General features: G+C 33.6%; 1 protein-coding gene across 4 annotated transcripts in view; it reads right to left on the minus strand.

Moving 5' to 3' along the window:
• Atp8b (ATPase phospholipid transporting 8B) overlaps positions 1 to 20,069 on the minus strand; it is a 73,470-nt gene that overhangs the window by 40,050 nt on the left and 13,351 nt on the right. For 2 of the 4 annotated variants that reach the window (XM_072002819.1, XM_072002794.1), the window contains exon 1: positions 2,817 to 3,982. The exons of the other annotated variants lie outside the window; for them this stretch is intronic. The gene's annotated coding sequence lies outside the window, so the exon portion shown is untranslated. Of the gene's footprint in view, positions 1 to 2,816; positions 3,983 to 20,069 lie in introns of those variants that run through there. 4 annotated transcript variants of the gene reach the window in all.

Below are 20,069 nucleotides of genomic sequence, written 5' to 3' on the forward strand. Positions count from 1 at the left end.
CCACAAAAAAATTGAAACTTGCACAAGAAGTGGCAACTAGAAGAATTTGCGTCAACTAGGCCATAAAATCAATAAAACAACAATGTGTATCTGACGAATCAGACGCGTGTTCTAGCAATTCAGCACGTACAATTGATCGTAACATCTTCAAGCGCTGGTATAAATGACTAATATGCCTAGAACGACCATGATCCCGAGTTGATATTGTCCGATTTTGCAACTATCGGGTCAGAAATAATTTCTGGTTGGGAGACGAATGGTCTGAAATTGATCTCGACGCGGTTCGTGATTTCTCGCTTTTACTCCAATCTTTTTCACGCACTGTTCCCAAAAAAACGAGGGGCAGCAGAGTTGAACAAGAGGGAACAACCAACGAGTGGAGTATATTTTGCTACGCCATACAAGACGTTTTCAGAGGGTTGGAAACCGAAACGTTTCTAGAGGATTAGGGGTTTGAGATGAAGGGGAAGTAGAGATAATGGAAGAAGCAACTTAACGAGTGTGCAGAAACAACGAAGAATGGCCAACGAAGAAAACATTTCAGAAGATGTCTCGATCGCTAGGTGACTCATTTCCTTCTACGTGATGGATGAATAACCATTCTAAACTTCTCCTCTAATGAAATGATATTTTAATATTGCGACTTGATACGATCAACGCGCTTCGTTTGAAACGAGAAAAAAAAAAAAGAACAGTGCGTTGGATGGAGAGCTTGATGTAGGTCTATTTATAGTTTCCGTGATTAATCACGTAATTGGAAAATGTCTGGTAATTTGATCTTTCTTTCGTTTCTTATAAGTAGACTACAGATATTTACGCAAATTCGCGTATTCTTACGAATGTATTGTAATTGAGCCAGCTGTTCTCATTGGCTGTATATGTAAATATATGTGTACGATTAATACGAAGCAAAATGAAATTTATATTTCGATATGTATTTAAATTTGACTTTGTTACTTTCGTAGCCAACCCACTTCACACCTTTCACGAATAAAGATGTTTCCATTCACGATATTTCAAAATTTGAAAAGAAGACATTCGAGAAGATACAAAAGCGAAGAATAGGCGATGAAATGAGAATAATAGGATTTAAAAAAATAGAACCTAGAAAATTGTTTTACTTATAAAATATCGTGAAGAACGCTTTATTTTATATATTTTTGCATATTATATGCATTCCATGCACATTTGTATCTTTAATATACGATTACGATATACGAATTGTAAGCGAAGAAACAGTTAATCGAAAGGTTGGATTAAAATCAAGACTGAAATGGTATAAAACGAAAATACGCTTGCCTTAGCAGCAAATGTTTTACCAGTTTCATCGCGAAACAAAAGTATTCCCTCCGTATGACGGAAGCTCATTTGGAAAACACAGCCAGTACGCATGATGCATACATTCATGATATCACGATTGGCCGATTGCCAACCGTATCTATACACTGTCTACTTTTACTCGAATTTATCGTATTTTTCAACAGTGATCCACGATCGTTCTGGCTACATCGTTTTTTTCTTCTCAATCTTTTCGCGTTCTTCTTTTATTCGATTATTCGAAAAATTTGTAGTTCCATTGTTTATTCGAGACGAGGTCGATAGAGGATTATTTATAAAAATCTGAAGAAATTATTATACTAGTCGCCAATAAATGATGAAAAGCCACCATAAAAAAACGTTACATTATACAATATATCACACCATATATAGATCCTCGAAATTATACCCATCTATTTTCGAACGTCCCGTATAATTTTGTAGAACGCTGATATCATTGTACGTTATCTTTAATTTTCTCTCAAATTTCGTTACGAACATCAGTAACCACGTGTTACCTTAAAAAACCACGTGCAAGGTAAATACTTAAAGAATTGTAAATTGAAAATGTTCCATAATTGCTCATACACATTTTGTTTATACAGTTAACACATTTCGTTCTTGTATACACAGTTTAATCCGTTTTGTTCGAACTTGATCGTATTTAGTCTAATTGGTGATATACCGTGGATCGCTACTTATTTCGGTGAATTATTATTCACGATTACGGTACAAGACCAATGAAAATAAATGTCCAGCATTTAATCGGCCATGTCGCTTAACACGAGACCCGGCCGAGGAGTGCGATGTGTTAACGTTTCTCTCATCGATCGCGTGTTACAATGAACTCTTTTTTAGTGCCTCTCCAGCCCGTCAGAGATATTGATCCTGACAAATTGTTGAGATTATCGTACGCGATGATTCGCGAATGTCACCGAGAATTTATTCAGTGGCGAGACAAATTAAAGGGGACGCTGGGACATTAAAATAGATTACACGATCGAAAAAAAAAAAAATTAAATACACATAATTTAATTAATTGGATATTTAATCTTTTGTGATTCCATGTTGCAAGATGCATTCGATATTGTGTCAATCATTTTTTCATGGTAAGATTTAATTGGATAGAAACAGAAATCTCTCGCAAGTCTAATCAACTCCACTTTTTATTAATTTCTTCATAACATATTACATGTGTACAATGAACACTTAGGTCTCAAGAAACAAACGACGCTTTCGTATATCCATTCGTCGTAAGATGACACAAATAATGACAAATTTTAAGGTAAACTGAAGAGACAGTGTAGCGTCATATCGTTATTTTTTATGTTATGTTTCAATTTATGGAGTTGATCAATGTGGCTTCTGAATCAATCATATATAAGCGTAGCTCGGACTTCAAATAATTAAGATCGAAGCACGAACGTAGCACGCGAATTAAAATTATAGATAACAACTAACCAATAATTATCAGCATATAAAGTGAAATAATAAAATACCTTGAAGAGCACCAGAATTCATGTCTTCGCATAGTAGAAATCACACGTTCTGACGTTCTCACCTTTTGTCACCATAAAATCAAAAACGTACATAAATTTTCAGTTCCAAACTTATACCTCGACAACCACGAAGATCGTGTCCAACCAGCACGGAAACATTGTTCGTCGAGGGAACACTTTAAAAATGTTGCTGAACTATTCACCGTTCAGATAAAAAAAAGCATATTTTCTCATCGGCGAAAAATATCTATAAAGCTTCGATCCGAAGCATAGTTCGTCCAACGTGTCTTATAATCGTAACAACGAATTGATCCCAGTGGGTCAAGGTTGCGAGAAATCCTTCGTAGCGATCGACCACCTTCGCCTAGGTAGATTCAAGGAATCGAGCGGCAACGAAATCACGACTTTCGAAATTACGTTGCTCGAAAACTGAACCAATTCCATCAACGATCTTTTCAATCTTCTTCAACCGTGGGGAATCTCGATTTTTATCGACTCGGTTCCTTCGAACGAAAACGATCGAAAAAGCCGAGAAAATACACAAGTTCGACGACCGTTTAAAAAAATAACTTTCGAGAGACACGATCGACCTTGCGTTCAATTTTAACCAGTCGTCCACGATCACTCGGTTTATCTATTTCTTCCAATCTTTGCAGATAGAAACGAGTTGTTTTCCAGCGATTTCACACTCGTTGCTGTCACTGATAATTATCAAACTTGGCCACGAGGTTCGTCGGCGTTCCCGTGAATTCGCAAAAGTTTCAACTTTGGAAACTGAAGTGATCGGAGAGTTAAAATAACAGACACTCTATGTCACTGTACGACTCTTCCACTTTGTGACGATTATGCTATTTCTGTTTTTTCTTTAACGAGTAAGTGCTTTTGTATTTGATCAGCCGCGTTTAACTTGACGGAATGTAACGAAGAGAGGCACTTGGTAAAATAGAGCACGTTTAACTGGCAACTTTCATTCGCCGATGAAAAAATGAAAGAAAACGAAGGAAATGATCGTAGAAGAGCAACTCGAGGATGTAAACTCACGTTTCGCGATACCGATCCTCCGGTGTCTCGTGGATCACGAAGAATGAGAAACGTTCTAGCGTGTACACCGATCGGAAAGGCCGTCCGGTCGGAAGCTTACGCCATTCTCGACTGACGAGCAAAACGGCGAAGCGGCATTTCCCCATCGGTGCGCGCCTCGATCGAGGAAAAAGCTTCTGTAGGTGGGGATACCACGACGCCGATCTACCCACAGGAAAACACGAAAGTTCAAACGACACGCAACGTTTTTAATCAGAGCTTTTATTTTTCTTTCTCTTTCTCGGTTATCAAGAAAATATTATTTGTTACATCGAGAACATCATGCGATTATGTAAATATGTCGTATATGATTTCCATCCTGTTTCTTATTCTTTTTTTCTTTTTCGTGAAAGAAATAGAAAATTTTGCTAGGACAAGTGCAAACTTTTAGTAATATTTCAAGATCTCTTTCTTGTAATTTGTTCTTTAAAAATAGATGAATTTTATATGTTGAGTTACTCATCCTTTTTATTATTTTATTATTCTCATATACTTTTTATTATTCTTATCCTTTGCTCGTTTAGTTGAGTATTGTTTCTCTTCTCGATGTGGACAGTGTTTCGTTTCACGTTGAAGGACTCGCAGATGTTTCCGATGTTCCACCGATATGATGTGAATTATCGTATTAACGTAACATATAATCGTACTGTCGTATATCTGAATATATTTTTTATTTCCAGTAAAAACAGATTTTTAATCGAATATGAATCTTCTTTCTTATTTTTTACTTGCGTAGAATGTACCTGTATAATGGTGTTTTATAGTGTGTTAATAGCGTTTCAAATAAAACGTATACATAAACACAAACAAGCTTCTTGAACGAATATTACGTTTGGTCTTAGCCTATACAAAGTTTAAAGATCATGTGAGTAATTATATAGTCGGCATAAGGTTAGATTACTTTGGAAGATTTAAAAGTATATACTTTTAGAGATCTTCTAACGCAACTTCAACTAACTCCAATAGCAGAAAAAATAATAATTACATAAAAGGTGGGAATAAATTTTCTGTATTACAATTAACTTCGTAATTAAAATCACGGAACAAATGGAATGCTAATAAATGACATTAACTCGTGTCATCGATTAGTTACTAATCTGAATTCAAAATAACTTCGCGTGAAAGGAAGGCATGAGAATGAGTAATCACGCGTGACCTCGATAATCCAAGAAGAAAAGTATTTCGATTACGTTCTCCATGGGACTCCAAAAGCGTAATCGCAGCTACTTTCAGTCGAGCTCAGTCACCGACCTAATGAGGATGTGCTTCCGCGAAGAACTTGTGTTATTCTCGTACATATCGCGCATTATGTTAAGTAGATTGTATTCTGCGAATGTCCTCTAACAACTCAACAATCAATGTTTACGATCAATATTCATAAAACTATGAAATTACCATTTATCAGTTTTTGTTACATTTTTATTAAAATGGGCGGAAATTTTCTAAACGAAGAAACGAATATTTCTTCTTTCGACTCAAACATATACAATAGTTGACAAAAGTATTCGAATATTAATAGAGAACTTTCACGTATACACTATGTGTGTCATCTAAAACATTTTGAAATTTCATTAGCACTACCACCGTGTTGTATGTTGTTGCATGGACTGTGGATTTTTATGCATTTGTGGAAAATCTGAAGGTGGAAAATTGCACAGAATATACGCATGTAATATACAAAAATATCATATTATATTATTTTGTAAGTAAAACATAATCGTCACAAACACAATCATCTACCTAGGTTGCATTTTTTAAATCGTCTGTTTAAAAATTAAGTTCGTAAATATAAATTTACTACGTAGTAATGGAACATAACTGCCATAATTACGTTGATAACGTTCTACAATTATGATGATAAAGGTTTCGTTACTAATGAAATTTCAAGATGTTTCGTAACACAAACATGATATACGTATCTACGAAAGATTTTTATAAGTATTCAAATACTCCAGTGGGCTACCGCACATTCTTCTCGAAGATATATGTATTTGTACTACAAATAGTGGAAATTAGGACACGCATCAAGCTCGAAACACCTTCTAAATAGATAAGAATGGTTCGCAATGCTCGCGAGACCATTTCTGAACAAGGCTGTTAATAGCGGCACTGACATTTTAGAAATGCCACGTTACGACATTTTCGAGTACTATTGTCCTAAATTGTTAGGATATGTCATGTGTCAATAAATATTCGCCTGTGAAAATTTCTTATCGTCGAATGTAATAACCGTGCGTCATGTGACGACGCGCAACGAAGAGAGGAAATAAGAAATGTCACATCACACTGTGACGATGGGACTAAACCGACGTTAAACGAGTTCCTTGAAATTATGAATATTGCGCCACTTTTCCGACTTTGTCGTCTTAAGTGATTCAACGTAAAGTATTATCAAATTAATATCACGATATAAAAAATGTATCAACAATTTTTGATTCGCGTTAAATGCAAAAAATTTTTTAAATATTTCTGTTTTTATTTTATCTGTGACCAATCGATACTTCCGGTCGACCTTATGTCTGTCTTAAATTACAAATACTACAAAGTCTACACACGCAAAATTTATTCATACATTTCTAAAAAAGAATCACTGTGTTTATCGAATGATATTATATGAAAATTCACGATGCGAAAGAACCTGTTTTCTTTTCTTTTCTATTAATCAGTTGAACACTTACTTACAAAGTTTGTGAAGTAATTATCGCATAGATTGATCTACGATAGATCATTCACGTGTTCAATGTCCACAGTTTTTTTTTTTTACATCGAACGCCAAAGAGTAAACGATATTCAATTGTACAACGTGCATACAGAGATGAAATATTTTACAAAATTTTATTAATTGATCATTGGATTCATTATTTTAAATTACATAAAAATTACTATAAAAATTGCTTTGCACCTAAGGTTTAAATAAATGTTACATCGCACGAGGTATCAATTTTTTCCAACAAGTATATTTTACCGCTTGAAATACATCACACATATTTTTACGAAACGATACGAGGTATATTCTCCACGCGATATTAACAAAAATCAGTAAGTGTCAGGCGCGCTAAATATTGTAATCAAAATTATAAATAATTCATTTTAAAGGTATAACGAATTTTCAGGTTCAACTAATTTTTCTTAATTGTTCTAATTCTTACAATATTAAGAGTTGCGCGTATCGATATCAGTAATTAGCAACGATATTGCGCGATTTAATCACGAATGAGCTGAGTAGGGCCAACGTTGGTTATCTGTCCAACACGTGTGTTTTCACAGAAGATTTTCTTGTCGTAAATCACGGAGGGAATACTGCAGAAAAAAAAGAGAAACAAGAAACGTAATGACTACCAGCTAAGAATGACTAGACAAGTTTTTATATAAATAAGTATATATATATATATATATATATATATATAATTGCGTCAATGTGAATTTACATAGGAATTTGGTGTCAAACAATTGTTTCACGTTTAAGACAAAATTTATGAAAAGAAATATCTTCGTCGCTATGTAATTTTATCTTTCTTATCTATAGTATCTTCTCGAATATCGAATCGTGTTAAATAACACAGTAATTAACAGCATGATAATTAATACCTCGCTGATTAGATTTTAAAATAAAATATGTGTTTTACGAAGAAGCGCTATTTGCTAATGAATTTGGTTTAGGTAAATACTAAACTATGAATTGAATTTTAAATTACCAACCATGCTAACAGCAGTGCGAATTAATTTAGTCTTATCCCAGTTATTAAATCTTTCATCGATATTAATTAAACAAATTGCATCTACTGAAAAAAACCTACTGTCAAATTCATCGAAGTATCTCAAATCAACTTTTCATTCTCCAAACTATCATCAACCTATTCAAGCGTAGTTCTGAACATTCCGAGCTTTTTTCAATTATATGTACATTGAAAAGCCGGAACTAGTGCCGTAGTAGTCGATGTTAAAAGTAATATTTACGAATAACTGAAGGGCCAGGAAGATCGCGTGACAAACTAATGAAAAGTTCGACGAAACGTGCCATCGCCGGCGTGGCCCTCACTTCTGACTTTACGCTCGAGCTTACGTCAGATGTGGACACGCCAAACCCAATAATACATCATCGCCGGACGACACGATACCATTTTGTTCGTCTGTCAACGTAAAATTATTTCATTCAATCAGACGACGAAAATATGGATGACACTTTATTGGGCTTCTTTTTCAAACGACACGATTCTGCAACTATTATTAAAACAATTTTCTGACGCGATGAAATATCGCAGAAATTTCGTGTATCTTCTTTGAAACACGATACGCTAGAGAAGAACATAATTGTCAAACGCTGTTTGGCAATTTAGCCAATTTTATGGACTTGATTGTATAGAGAGTGTTGGAAAACTGAGCGACATTTGAGGCTCTCAGTAGCGAAACTGATTAACTCGATTTCTTTTATCGTTTGCTTACTTTGATTACATAGGTACAGTTCTCAAGAAATAAGTAATTAAGAACAAGTTCATTTTGTTGTAAGAAGATTATATAAATAGCGAGAAATTCTACGGTGAATTTAAAAAACAATGTTTGTAACATCATCGCTTTTCTCTATGCTTTTTGACTATAAATCAATTTGATCAATGAGCTGATCGTATTTTGATCGTAGAACACGTTAGAAAGCAATAATACGTTTTAGATTGTTAATGTATTAAGACAGGAAAACAGTTATTACTGCATTTACTTAAGCTAACTTGATAATTACTAAACGAGACAGATAATAATAAAAAATAGCTTCACGTTCTTAAGCAACATAATGTACACATGTTACATATAACATATAAATCATATTTTTCTATTTTATGGAATTGAGAGGTTAAAAAAGGATTGCAACAAAGTTTAAAAGAACTAACGAATATTTAAATCTAAAAATCACCAGTTAGACAGTGTTCGATTATATAGCGTGTGATTGTATCACATTGAGAGAAGATCGCGGTAGACTGATGATAAGAAACAAGATTATTTGCCGAAGATTTATAGGTAAATATTTCTTATCGAAATATGTGAAGGATACTTAACCCTTTTGCTACTATATTTCATTTATATGATAAAGCTTGCGAAAGGGCTCAACTGTTTGGCACGCTCTTTTTATACGTAATGATAATAATATTCTTTATTTTCAGCCTGACGGCTAAGAAATGGCCCAGGCTCGCAAAATCCTTGGTTTGCAATTCTATCTTAACCTTCCACGCTCTTTCAATTTCTATCTTCCCTCTGTTCTTTCATTTAAATTTCTCATCACTCTTTTTATACGTAATATTTTCAGAAGCGTAAGCGTATAATGAAATATATTTCATTTTGCGATCGATGATTATTCGCACGATTCGTCGAGAAACGTGTATATGAGCCGAGTTAGGCTGAAAATTAATTAACTCTATCGCTTCCGTGAAATCGTATTCCCCGAGAATCGAGAATGCCCCGTTGTTTCCTTCAATTGTGCGTAAGCGTTTTCGCTTTCAATTTAATTACTCATTGGAGCAGATATATTCAGCTAATGTTCTATCGTGATATGCATATGAATACGATTATCTGGTAGCGCATAAGGTCGGGAAATATTTCGAGATTAAAAGGAATTTTTGGGGGAATTTCTACATTTTGTCAAATTTTTTTAAAAACATACTGAAAATTTGTTTCGCCGTCGAGTCGAGAATTTTCCTTCAAATCGGATCGATAGAAGAAAAGATACTTTGTCATATAAAAATATCGATATTCTAAACATTTCGGGGAAATTTTTTTCAGGGTCAGGTTGGAAATGTGAAAAATACCTCGCGACATTAAAATATTAGTAAAGGTTTTTAATATTCAAAATATCCTGGAGATTTGATAAATTTTAAGATGGTTCAAAGGTATTCGATGCGCCGCGATGTTAAATACCCAAAATATTTTGTAACACATACATACACATACGTGCATATATTAGAATTTTTGAATATGAGAAATTGACTAGTATAATGAGATATTGGAAATACTACATATTATTATCAGATACTTGACACAGAATTAATTTTTAACTTAATTATACATTTCTGAACTTAAGCTAGCAACCGAGGATAATTATGATATAAAGTGCTTAGAAATATTCAGAGCGCAAAAATATCAACTTATTATTAATCTGTAAATGTCTTGCTTTCCCGAGTACGTCAAATAAATGTAATTCTCAAAAAATCGTTACGACTGTACATATTAGATAGAAGAAACCTTTGTAATCCGTATTTCGTTATTAAGCTTAAATATGCCGAATTTAGTCAAAGGAATCGCACATTTCCATCGAACCGAGTTTTTCCTGCACGAAACAAATTAACTTACATGAAAAACACAAAATCTATAGTGATTCATGTTGTTTCTTTCTTTTTCACGAACCAAGATTTCAAAAGCTTTCCTTAATAGAATCACGTCATTTTTGGTAAAAAGAATATTTAAAATTAAGTAGATTTGAAACAATGAACACATGACACACCTAAACCTGTTCAAACCCAACCTAATATTTTAAAGAGCGTTGTCTCTTCGCGTAGCAACGACGGAGCTGTTCGCTTAAGCTTGGAATTGTTACTTTGCGATCAAAATCCTTGGGAGATATGATAATGCTACCGCAATACGTATGTATGTGTTGGAACGTGGAATAAAGTAAGACAGCAAGGTTAGGTAAAATATGAGGAAACATGCGATCTTACTTAAAAAAACAAAGTGTAATATTAAGATAGGATGATTTGAGTCGGTTAAACGTCTCAAAATTCAATCTTGAATTTTGCACATTAATGATCAAGCTTGTTGCATATTACGGGACAACGTTAGTCTTGAATATGATAATCACAGCCGAGTAATTTTCGTTCAAGTTCATCTTGCAAATTTCAATTATCCTTCGACGAATTTCCAATTATAGAAAACTGAAGTAATTACTAGTTGCAAAAGCGCCAATTATAGTTCGCATACTTGGTAATATCCTGTAGTACAAACGTAGCACCAAGTACAACGGTAATTGCGAATAACTACAATCTGAGGAACGATCGTTTTCGCAAATCATTGTACATGATGTCTGTTGAAAACATTTGCATAATCCCGGAACACTCCGCACTGGAATAATGAATCGGCTCGCAAGATCCTCTCCTAGACATCATTCTTTAAATCAGTCTACCTACGCTACTACGTATCGTCTTTCAAATTCATTATATGGTTAAGATGGTTATTCGTGTTATATTCTAATATTTTACCAAGTATATGTCCGCAATAAATGTCGTGTAACTCCTGAATAATTCCGAAATTTTATCAACGTGTAATCGTGGCGGTCGTGTCTCGTCGTAATACCAATAAAATTTCAAAATATTTTACACAACGCACACAACACGTCAAAATTTTCTATGCCAATTCACCTACTCCTTTCGTCAGCCATCGTACTCGCAATAATTTTGAAGTATCCAAATACTTGTGCACGATAGTATACACAGAACCTTTACAATTGGATCATCCAACAATTCTGCGAAAAACGGTGCAAATGTGTTCCAAAGGTATCAACTGCTGACGGGACTCTGGCGTCTCTGTTTACCTCACTTTTACACGATAACACGTTCCGTATCGTGAAGCGGTTAATAAAATCGGTAGCAGGCCTAGATACGTACTTATTGGGCAAGCGTGCATAATTGACGGCCTGTCTCTACCCCTTTTAGACGTTCGTAATATACAGCGTGGCCTTGCGAAATGACACTGTCTCTCTGTGACACCGTGCACGTGAGAGCGAACGTAATCATCGATGAACCAATGGAAGCGGACGCTCCTCTAACGACGCGATTCACCGGTAAATTGTCCCTTAATTTTCTTGCTAATTGTTGGAGGATTGTCGATGAAACGGCACGGTATCGAGTGGGATCAGCCGATCGACGATACGCCAAACGGTCTGACTAATCTCGTCGAAATCTCATCGAAAACAACGTCCTACTAAACGAACGACGTTACGTCGAACGATGATTGCTCGTTTTAAAGCCGTCGATCAAGAAACGAACGAATCTGGCCGATATTCACGGCTATTCGCCTGTAAACAGCGATTACTTTCGTTCCTGTACGCTCGAACGTATTCGACGGTGATGGAAATTGGTACGAGATAGCTGGAACGTAGCTATTGCACGGTTTATGGGGTAATACCGGCTACCTTATTGAAACGGACATTGTGTTCCTGAGTGGGATAGTTTGCGGTGTTAGAGACGGCTAGGTTCCGGTTCCAGCTGGATGCTTGTTTTCGATGAGCTGCTGCGTTTCAATTCGCGTTTGTTGCTTTATTGATAGCAACCTTGGTACTGCAGAGAAAATACTATGAGAAACTTTGTTCGTTTACACTTTACAGTGTACGATTGGTACTTGCATAATATCTTATTATCTTGTAATAGATAATATAACTTTGCGAGTTGATTAGTTTGATTTAAGATTTAATTCATCGTCGAATAATGTTTTTACACGATTGTAAAACTTTTCGGCATATCGAGAGACTCTTCCGTAAAGTAGATTTTCCGCGAACTAGCGTAACAGATTTATTTTAATAATAACGAGTAGTAGAAGTAGGAAATGATTTGAAAGATTACTACATTATTCTTCACAGGTCAATTTTTAGATTACGTGCAAGAGATGCTCATTAAGAAGTATGTTTGTAAACTGCTGATCATCCTGTCTCTTAAACAGTGTGTGGATATAAAGAAGAAAAAAATTATCATCAAATTAGACTATATCTTCGTCTATAAGTTTTTATCTGGCTGTTTTTACAACTGTTTTCACATAATTACAGATATGTAAGTGATAAACTCCATGAGATGACTTAACTCTATTTTAATTCTAATTTCTAGACTTAATTGAACAAATTAGAATTTCTTCTAATAATCTTCTTAATATATTTATCGCCAGCTAATATGTAGCTATATTTCTAATTTAATAACGAATTCAATTTCTACAAATTTAACAAAATAATTAATTTTATTTATAGAAAATTCCTCCTTTATCGTATTTTCTCCAGTTAATCCTAAAATTGAGATTCATTTATCTAATACACTTTCTTGAACAATCGACAAGAATCTAAATAATATGTGTAACATTTTTAAATAAATTATCTAGATTTTTTAATTTAATAAATGAGCGTCCTGTCAATGTCGAGTAAAAGAATCGTTTCTATGAAGAGTCGATACAAGACTGTGAGAAGGGTTGAGTCGTTGAGTGACAATATCGAAGACGTAACTAAGTATCGTTGTAACCGGAGCAGCCCCCTATAGTGACCAAAAGGGTAGGGCCGGAGATAGAAAAGGGTGCGGTAGGCAATCATAGATACTGTTCCATTTAACTTAGCCCCTGTTTATTCGATCTAAGCGTGACCTCATCCCGTGTTTCTCTATTAGACCTACTGTCGTAAAAGATTATCGTCGTGACGATAAGAAAAGCAGAAAAATGCACCTGGTTTCCCAGAAATCTCTGCTCACTGGAATTACTAAATAGAATTAACGGATTTTTCAAGATTTCCATTACGAACATTAGTAATACCAAATTATTAAATAGCGCACACCAGTTATTATTGTACATCTACAAACTGGAAATCATAGTGGCGTAAGTCACACCACTACCATTTTTCATACGATGCTGTTTTATTGTTACAACAAAATTCAGCGTATCTTTCGAGGTTAAAAAACATGCTACGACACAGGATCATATGGTAAATTGATTTACTATGGGATTAAACAAATATTTCTTCTAAGAATTAGAAATCACAAACCAACTCATATCCCCAAATTTTTAACTTACTCCACCACATAATCTCAGCCTTCCAATTTAGTTAAACGATTTCCACTACGTTAATCTGAGATAATTGATGAATTACACCGAGACATTTTTTAATATACAGTAAGGTGTGCTACAACGAATAATTTTTATAAATAAAATCAGAATGAAATAACAAACGCGAAGAAATATCGGCCACTTCGCCGATTATTATGATAAAGAGTAAACACTGACTGACGACACGAATTTGTTTGACTCTCTCACTCTCTCGTTCAGTAGATTTCTACAGCGTAAAAAACAACTAAGTAGCGTAAAAATTCGTGAATAACAGTACAAACTAACCTGGTCTAAGACGAACGAAAATCGAATGTCTCAGTCAAAAGGCACGGCGATTTGTTTACGGAAAGATAACGATGGTGGAAGAAGGTTGACAAACATATTTTCCTCGTCAATTTATGATTCCCATTAAATAAATAAATTTCATATCGTTTTTATCATTTATTTTGTAATTTATATTACATTTTACGATTATTCAAACCGTTGTACCTTGTTTTTAATTATGGACCTGGAACGAGTTGCTTCTAAATATATGTTTTAATGTAAGCTACAACGAACGTGATTCGAGAATTAATTTGTTTTAGCACATAACTTACTATATACCACGATATAATGTAATATAATAAAAACATTATAGCATTATATTTATTATAACGTTAGAGAAATGTACAATTAATCAGTTTTATGCTATAGAATTCTAGAGAAAAAAGAAATATATTTAGATTAATTTTTCTTCACAAGTTAAAGTTATTTATTCTCTATACGAAACCGCATTCGCCAGATAGACGTACGTAGATGGTTTTTCAATCAACCCGAACGCAAGAGATTAATGATACGCGTAAAGTACGAAACGAGCGCATGGTTGCCTGATTTGAATGGACGTTTACTACTGCACGAAATTAAAGAACGCGGGGCGTCGTTGGGAAACAGACCGAACTACGCACGCAAAGCTTTTAAATCTCGCGCCACCGTAAATCCTCTTATTTTCCGCCGATCATTTACCTATCGCGCGATTGTCGTTCCCGGACCCGTAAATTCTCGTATTAACGACGAATCTGCCTCGCAAATAAAGCGATCCGTATCGCGTTCGATCAGGAAAGAAATTCATGGAATCGAAATATTTCGAGGGGAAGAAATATCATATTCTAGTGTAAATATAGCGGCGTAGAATTCCCACTCAGGATTTTCCCACTGCAATCTGTTATAGGATACCGCAAGAGACTGATAAGAAAATCAACATGACATCATAAGGTTTTATTCGATTCGCCAACGTCAGATTGTAAAATAAAAGCAGTGTCGCGCGTACGATGGCCATTGGTCGGTACGTTATACGGTCATTAATCGAAGAAAATATAATTTTCTTCTTTGTTAACTTAAGAAGTGAAAAACCCGAAGCTTCATTAGTTTCTTTGCGCTATCATTGTCCTTCTTTATCATAAAATATTTAGTCACCGTTCCATAACAGTCTACACAGCATAGCTTCGATTAAAAGGTAAAAAGGTAAAGCCATGTTACATAATAATTTACCAATTAATAACATTGGTGAATTGGCAAGTTGTAAATCTTCTCTTTTACAAGTGAAAAGCTTTCTACAGAAAGACTTGCGATAAAGAATATAAGTTTTTTTAGTAATTATCAATCCAAATGTAGCTAACATTAAACAGCGAGTAAATATTGAAGGTTTATTACTTTATTGTTGACTCGCAACGATGACTTGCAGTTTGTAAAATATGTGTTACGTGGAAACTTCCATTTACTTTATTACCAAATTTTTTTACTGTTCTGTAAAACACTGTATTAGTACACGCTACTGATAACCTGGAAAATACGTAAAGTTTTACTAAATAATATTAAGTTCTATCGTATAACAGTATCTGCAAAAGATCGCTATATGAAATCAGTATGAAATAGTATAATTAGTATGACTCTACTGCAATGCATAACAGTGATATAATAATTGCTCGACAGTTAAATGTATGTGTCTAAATTAAGGAATGTTACGCTAAGTATGTGAAAATGGAGCGTTACGTGATATCGGAACGATACATAATCCTTCCAACTTACCCAGAAACAATAGATACGCGTCATTTTTCAAATTACGGAATATATGCAATCTATGGTTGTTTATCAAACGCCCGAGAATTTTTAATTGCCGATCGTCGAATGATTTAATTATTGTTTCGTTACGAGTTAATTACATAAGAAGAAATGTAATAATTTTCCGTAAATAGGTATTTACGAACTGAATTCACGTAATCAGATAAAATCTGTTCACGATCGAAGTCATCCAATTTTATACGTAAACAATAGAGCGTATTTTTCGTCAGGAGAGATTCTCCGTGATATTTACGAAGAATCGTTGAAAGTACGACGCTTACCGATAAGATAAGTCGACCCCGAAAGGAGAATAGAATGATAAGAATTCCTAAAAGTATTGTATTTTCAACGATTTTATAAGTACAACAGCATATGACGATGCGAAACAAATATACATAATACCTCTGATAGACATTTTTAACGGTTATCATCTCGTTGCGATAATGTTACTATTCGATAATGGTATTTTTAACCACTGGAATAGTAAAAAAACTCTTCAGTGAAAAGAAGTGCAAAGCTCTTCATATAAGAGCAGCAAATAAATTTCGTAATAAGTGTATTATAATTTACTACAATAAAAAATTCATTAACGAATTTCAATGAAACTTTTAATAGATAGGAAAAGGTTTTATCTTGAATATATTTGTATTTGGTAAAAATTACAAGATCAGCACAAAGATATGAAACAAAGCCTCTTACAATTAGTCTATCAGGAAAAAATTTAGTTAATGCGAAACGTATAACTTTGGATCGTTTACAATTCTAAGCAACTTTGAATTGCGAGGACGAATTTACATTTATTATACTGTTGAAGATGTTAGTCATTCAGAGACAATATATCACACGTGTTATCAAAATTAACGTACATAATGTTATTTACAAATTAAATATTTAGAAGTCGTTCCATACACGTCTACGTGTCATAAAATTGTAGGCAACGTTCTCTCTTAATTGATCGATATTTCCAACCAGCTAGAAAGGCTATTCTTACTTTCAATCGACACGAAATATGCGACATAATGTATTCCAACCTGGCAATAACTTTAACATAACCGCATAACATTCATTTATATTCAATTTATCAGCATATATGAAGATAATTTGCATTCGAGTCGAATCAAATTTGTAATCATATAATCGTAGGTTTATAATCTATTTTTCGTCAAATATAGACGTAACTAAGATAAAATTCTCAAAGTGAGTATTTTTTATTTGAAATAATTTGAACGTTATTTAAAATAATTGTTTTCACCGTTTTATAATTTGCTACATTGTGTTAAATTAATTTGCACTTGATCTAAATCGTAATTTTAATTTCCACATTTCCAATCAATTTCATAGAAAAAATACGTATCCAAAAAGAAGTTTCTTTTTATGAGCGGTTTACAAGATTTTTACGCATTTAAGCATAGAAAATTAAGAAGTGCAAAATTAGTGCTCGAATGCACATGATACGAGAAAGTATATAAAATATTCAAAATATAATGGTATTCCTATGATATTCGAAAGGCAAAACAATTTTGATCTTCAGTTACGGAGTTTCTATATTTTTATGCAAAAATATGAATTTGCATAGAAATCTGCAGTCTAATTATAATTACAATCACTCAAAATTCATAATCCATATAGATATTACGACTGCGCTGTACGAGCATGCAGCAATAGCAGATCTTTCAATGCTGTAACAAAGTTTCGTTTTTCACTTGCAGCGTACACGTTAATATTTAACAAAATGTAAATGCTCAAAAGAGGAGCCAATAAACTTTAATGGTCGTCAAAATGTAAATGTAGAGAGCGTAGATATGTTCGATAACCGTATTATTATGGAATAAAAGCGACGACGAATTGCTTTATTAGGAATTCTATATTTACGCGTAGATAAGAAATCAGCGATTTTTTTTATTTATCGGGTTTCTTCCTTTCTACGAATACATTTGCCAGATAAGAAAGTTCTAATGAAATATCTTGTTAATATCAGAATGCAAAGCGACTTGGGTCTGCTTACCTTTATTCGCTTTGTCAGCATTCATCGAAACGATACAATGCAATCCAGGCATATTTCACATACATCGCAATAGTAATTCTTGTTCGAAATAAAAATCGAACACACACGAATATTACGTCAAGTAGTGAAATAATATCCCGATACAAGGTGAGACGGTAATCGTAGTAGAATCGGGCAGGGGATGATTCTACGTGAAAAAATACGTCGAAAATGTAGAATCGAATTTTTTCGCTTCGTCGAGTTTGAAAATTTGTCAAGTAGATATAACTTGGCTAAGTATAGATCAGATATGCTAAAACAACCAGCAGGAGCTTATTACATATACGGAAATAAATAAAAAATATACACTAACGTTTTTCTGTCGAAGACCTCATTTGTAAAGAAATAACGTTTAAACACGTTTAATTGGAAACAAACTGGTTCGGTGTGTACACGTATACGTATGATATACTTTCAAATATATTTTTCTCGAAAATAAAATATCTTATAAAAAAATGTTATCCTACATGTTTAATTTAGTTTCAAACGTAATTTAAACTCCTGCCGATTAATTACTCTTATTCTCACTGTTATTATTTACTCTTGTTATTACTGATGATTGAAGAATATTTGTATGTAGCAATATGTTTCCTATCTTGATGTAATTTAATTAGATAATTTTTGATGTAATAAAAATTATTAAGAACGAGATGAATTTCTACACATTATTTAGTAAATTAACTTTTCTAATTTCTTAAAAAAAAAAAAAAAAGGGTTGTTTGGTCCAATTTATTTTTCGTGGAAGTAAGAAATCTGTACAAAAATCTGTATTCGCTCGATTTTTATCAACCGTTTCTTTAAAATTAATTAATTTATCAGTTAAACAGATACATATTTGTATAAACTTAGCCAAATGTCCAATAAGGATAGAGTAACGGAAGTATGTTCAATCAACCTTCTGCAGAAGGTTGGTGATCGGACAACATGCCTACGTGAATACTTACAGGAAGTTTCTCCGAAGCGATAAGAATTTTATTTCATATCTAGCAAGAAATCGGTAGATCGATCTTACGTAACGTCTTAGTGCTTTAAGGAGAGCTAATTGGTAACTTCAATCGGCTTCGGTTGTAGCATGATTTATATATCTGTCTATTATACTTTCTCTAATTACCGACTACTAATCTATATTTAATAAAATTTCTAATATAAATACGATTATTTTAGCTGTCACTTTCTGTAAATACACCTGTTCAATGTACACTGTTCACACGAATATAATTTCGAGTAAATACACGAGCATTAAGAATTACATATTGAATTAGTACGTATGAAATATTGTTTTAAAATGAGCATATTCAGGTTGTTTAATAACTATTTAATAACTATTAGTAATAACTATTATAACAATGAATTTCCTTAATAGCATCCAATAATACTAATATCCCATTTAACCCATCCATTTTCACATATGAAAATTCCATCCATTTTCACATATCATTACTGGACTGTAAATATTTATGCAATCTGATATTTTTCTGAATAGAATTAACTGCGGAAGTCGCAATAAAAAAGCGCGAAGTAAAAATTCCTGTAAGTATAGGAGGTACAGTAACTTGAAATCTACGCTGCAGCGCTTACTTTTGCAAAGAGACTATATAAATATACATAAAAAGTCTTTAATTGTACTAAAATCTATACATTTGTACTAACAATATAAAATACAATCATATGTATTTACGATATATATAGATTGCATTTAAACATAAAGAACGAACAATTGTCCACTTAAAAATATTTAGAATTCAATTTTACACATATCTATCAGATCAACGACATCTGCATTAAACAAATTCATAAATATTATAACTTCTACTTTGTAAATTTTACATACTATATGTTGGGTACTTTGGGTGACCCTTAGTTTATGACTTGGACAGCACATCTGCCGTTTTTGGAAAAGTTCGAAGTTCCTCCTCCCAAGTTGAAAACTTTACGATGCGGACCTTATCATGAGGCTAACTAACACTCCAAGTGCTCGATGGGTCCGCTCTAAAATAAACATCTAGTATCATTCAGCAACACCGGAGAAGAATGTAAGGAATAGATTCCCAGCCCATAAAACCATGGTGAGAAGAAAAATCCCAGGACGGAGAGCTAGTATATAAGGACCAGGCGAGGCTTCTTCAGGGATCTTAAACCAATCTTCAAACAATCTTCACTATACAATCATACTCTTCTTGTAATACTAAACAGTGCAAATAAAT

Source organism: Bombus fervidus, chromosome 1 (genome assembly GCF_041682495.2).
Source record: "Bombus fervidus isolate BK054 chromosome 1, iyBomFerv1, whole genome shotgun sequence".
In the NCBI taxonomy this organism is placed as follows: Eukaryota; Metazoa; Arthropoda; class Insecta; order Hymenoptera; family Apidae; genus Bombus; species Bombus fervidus.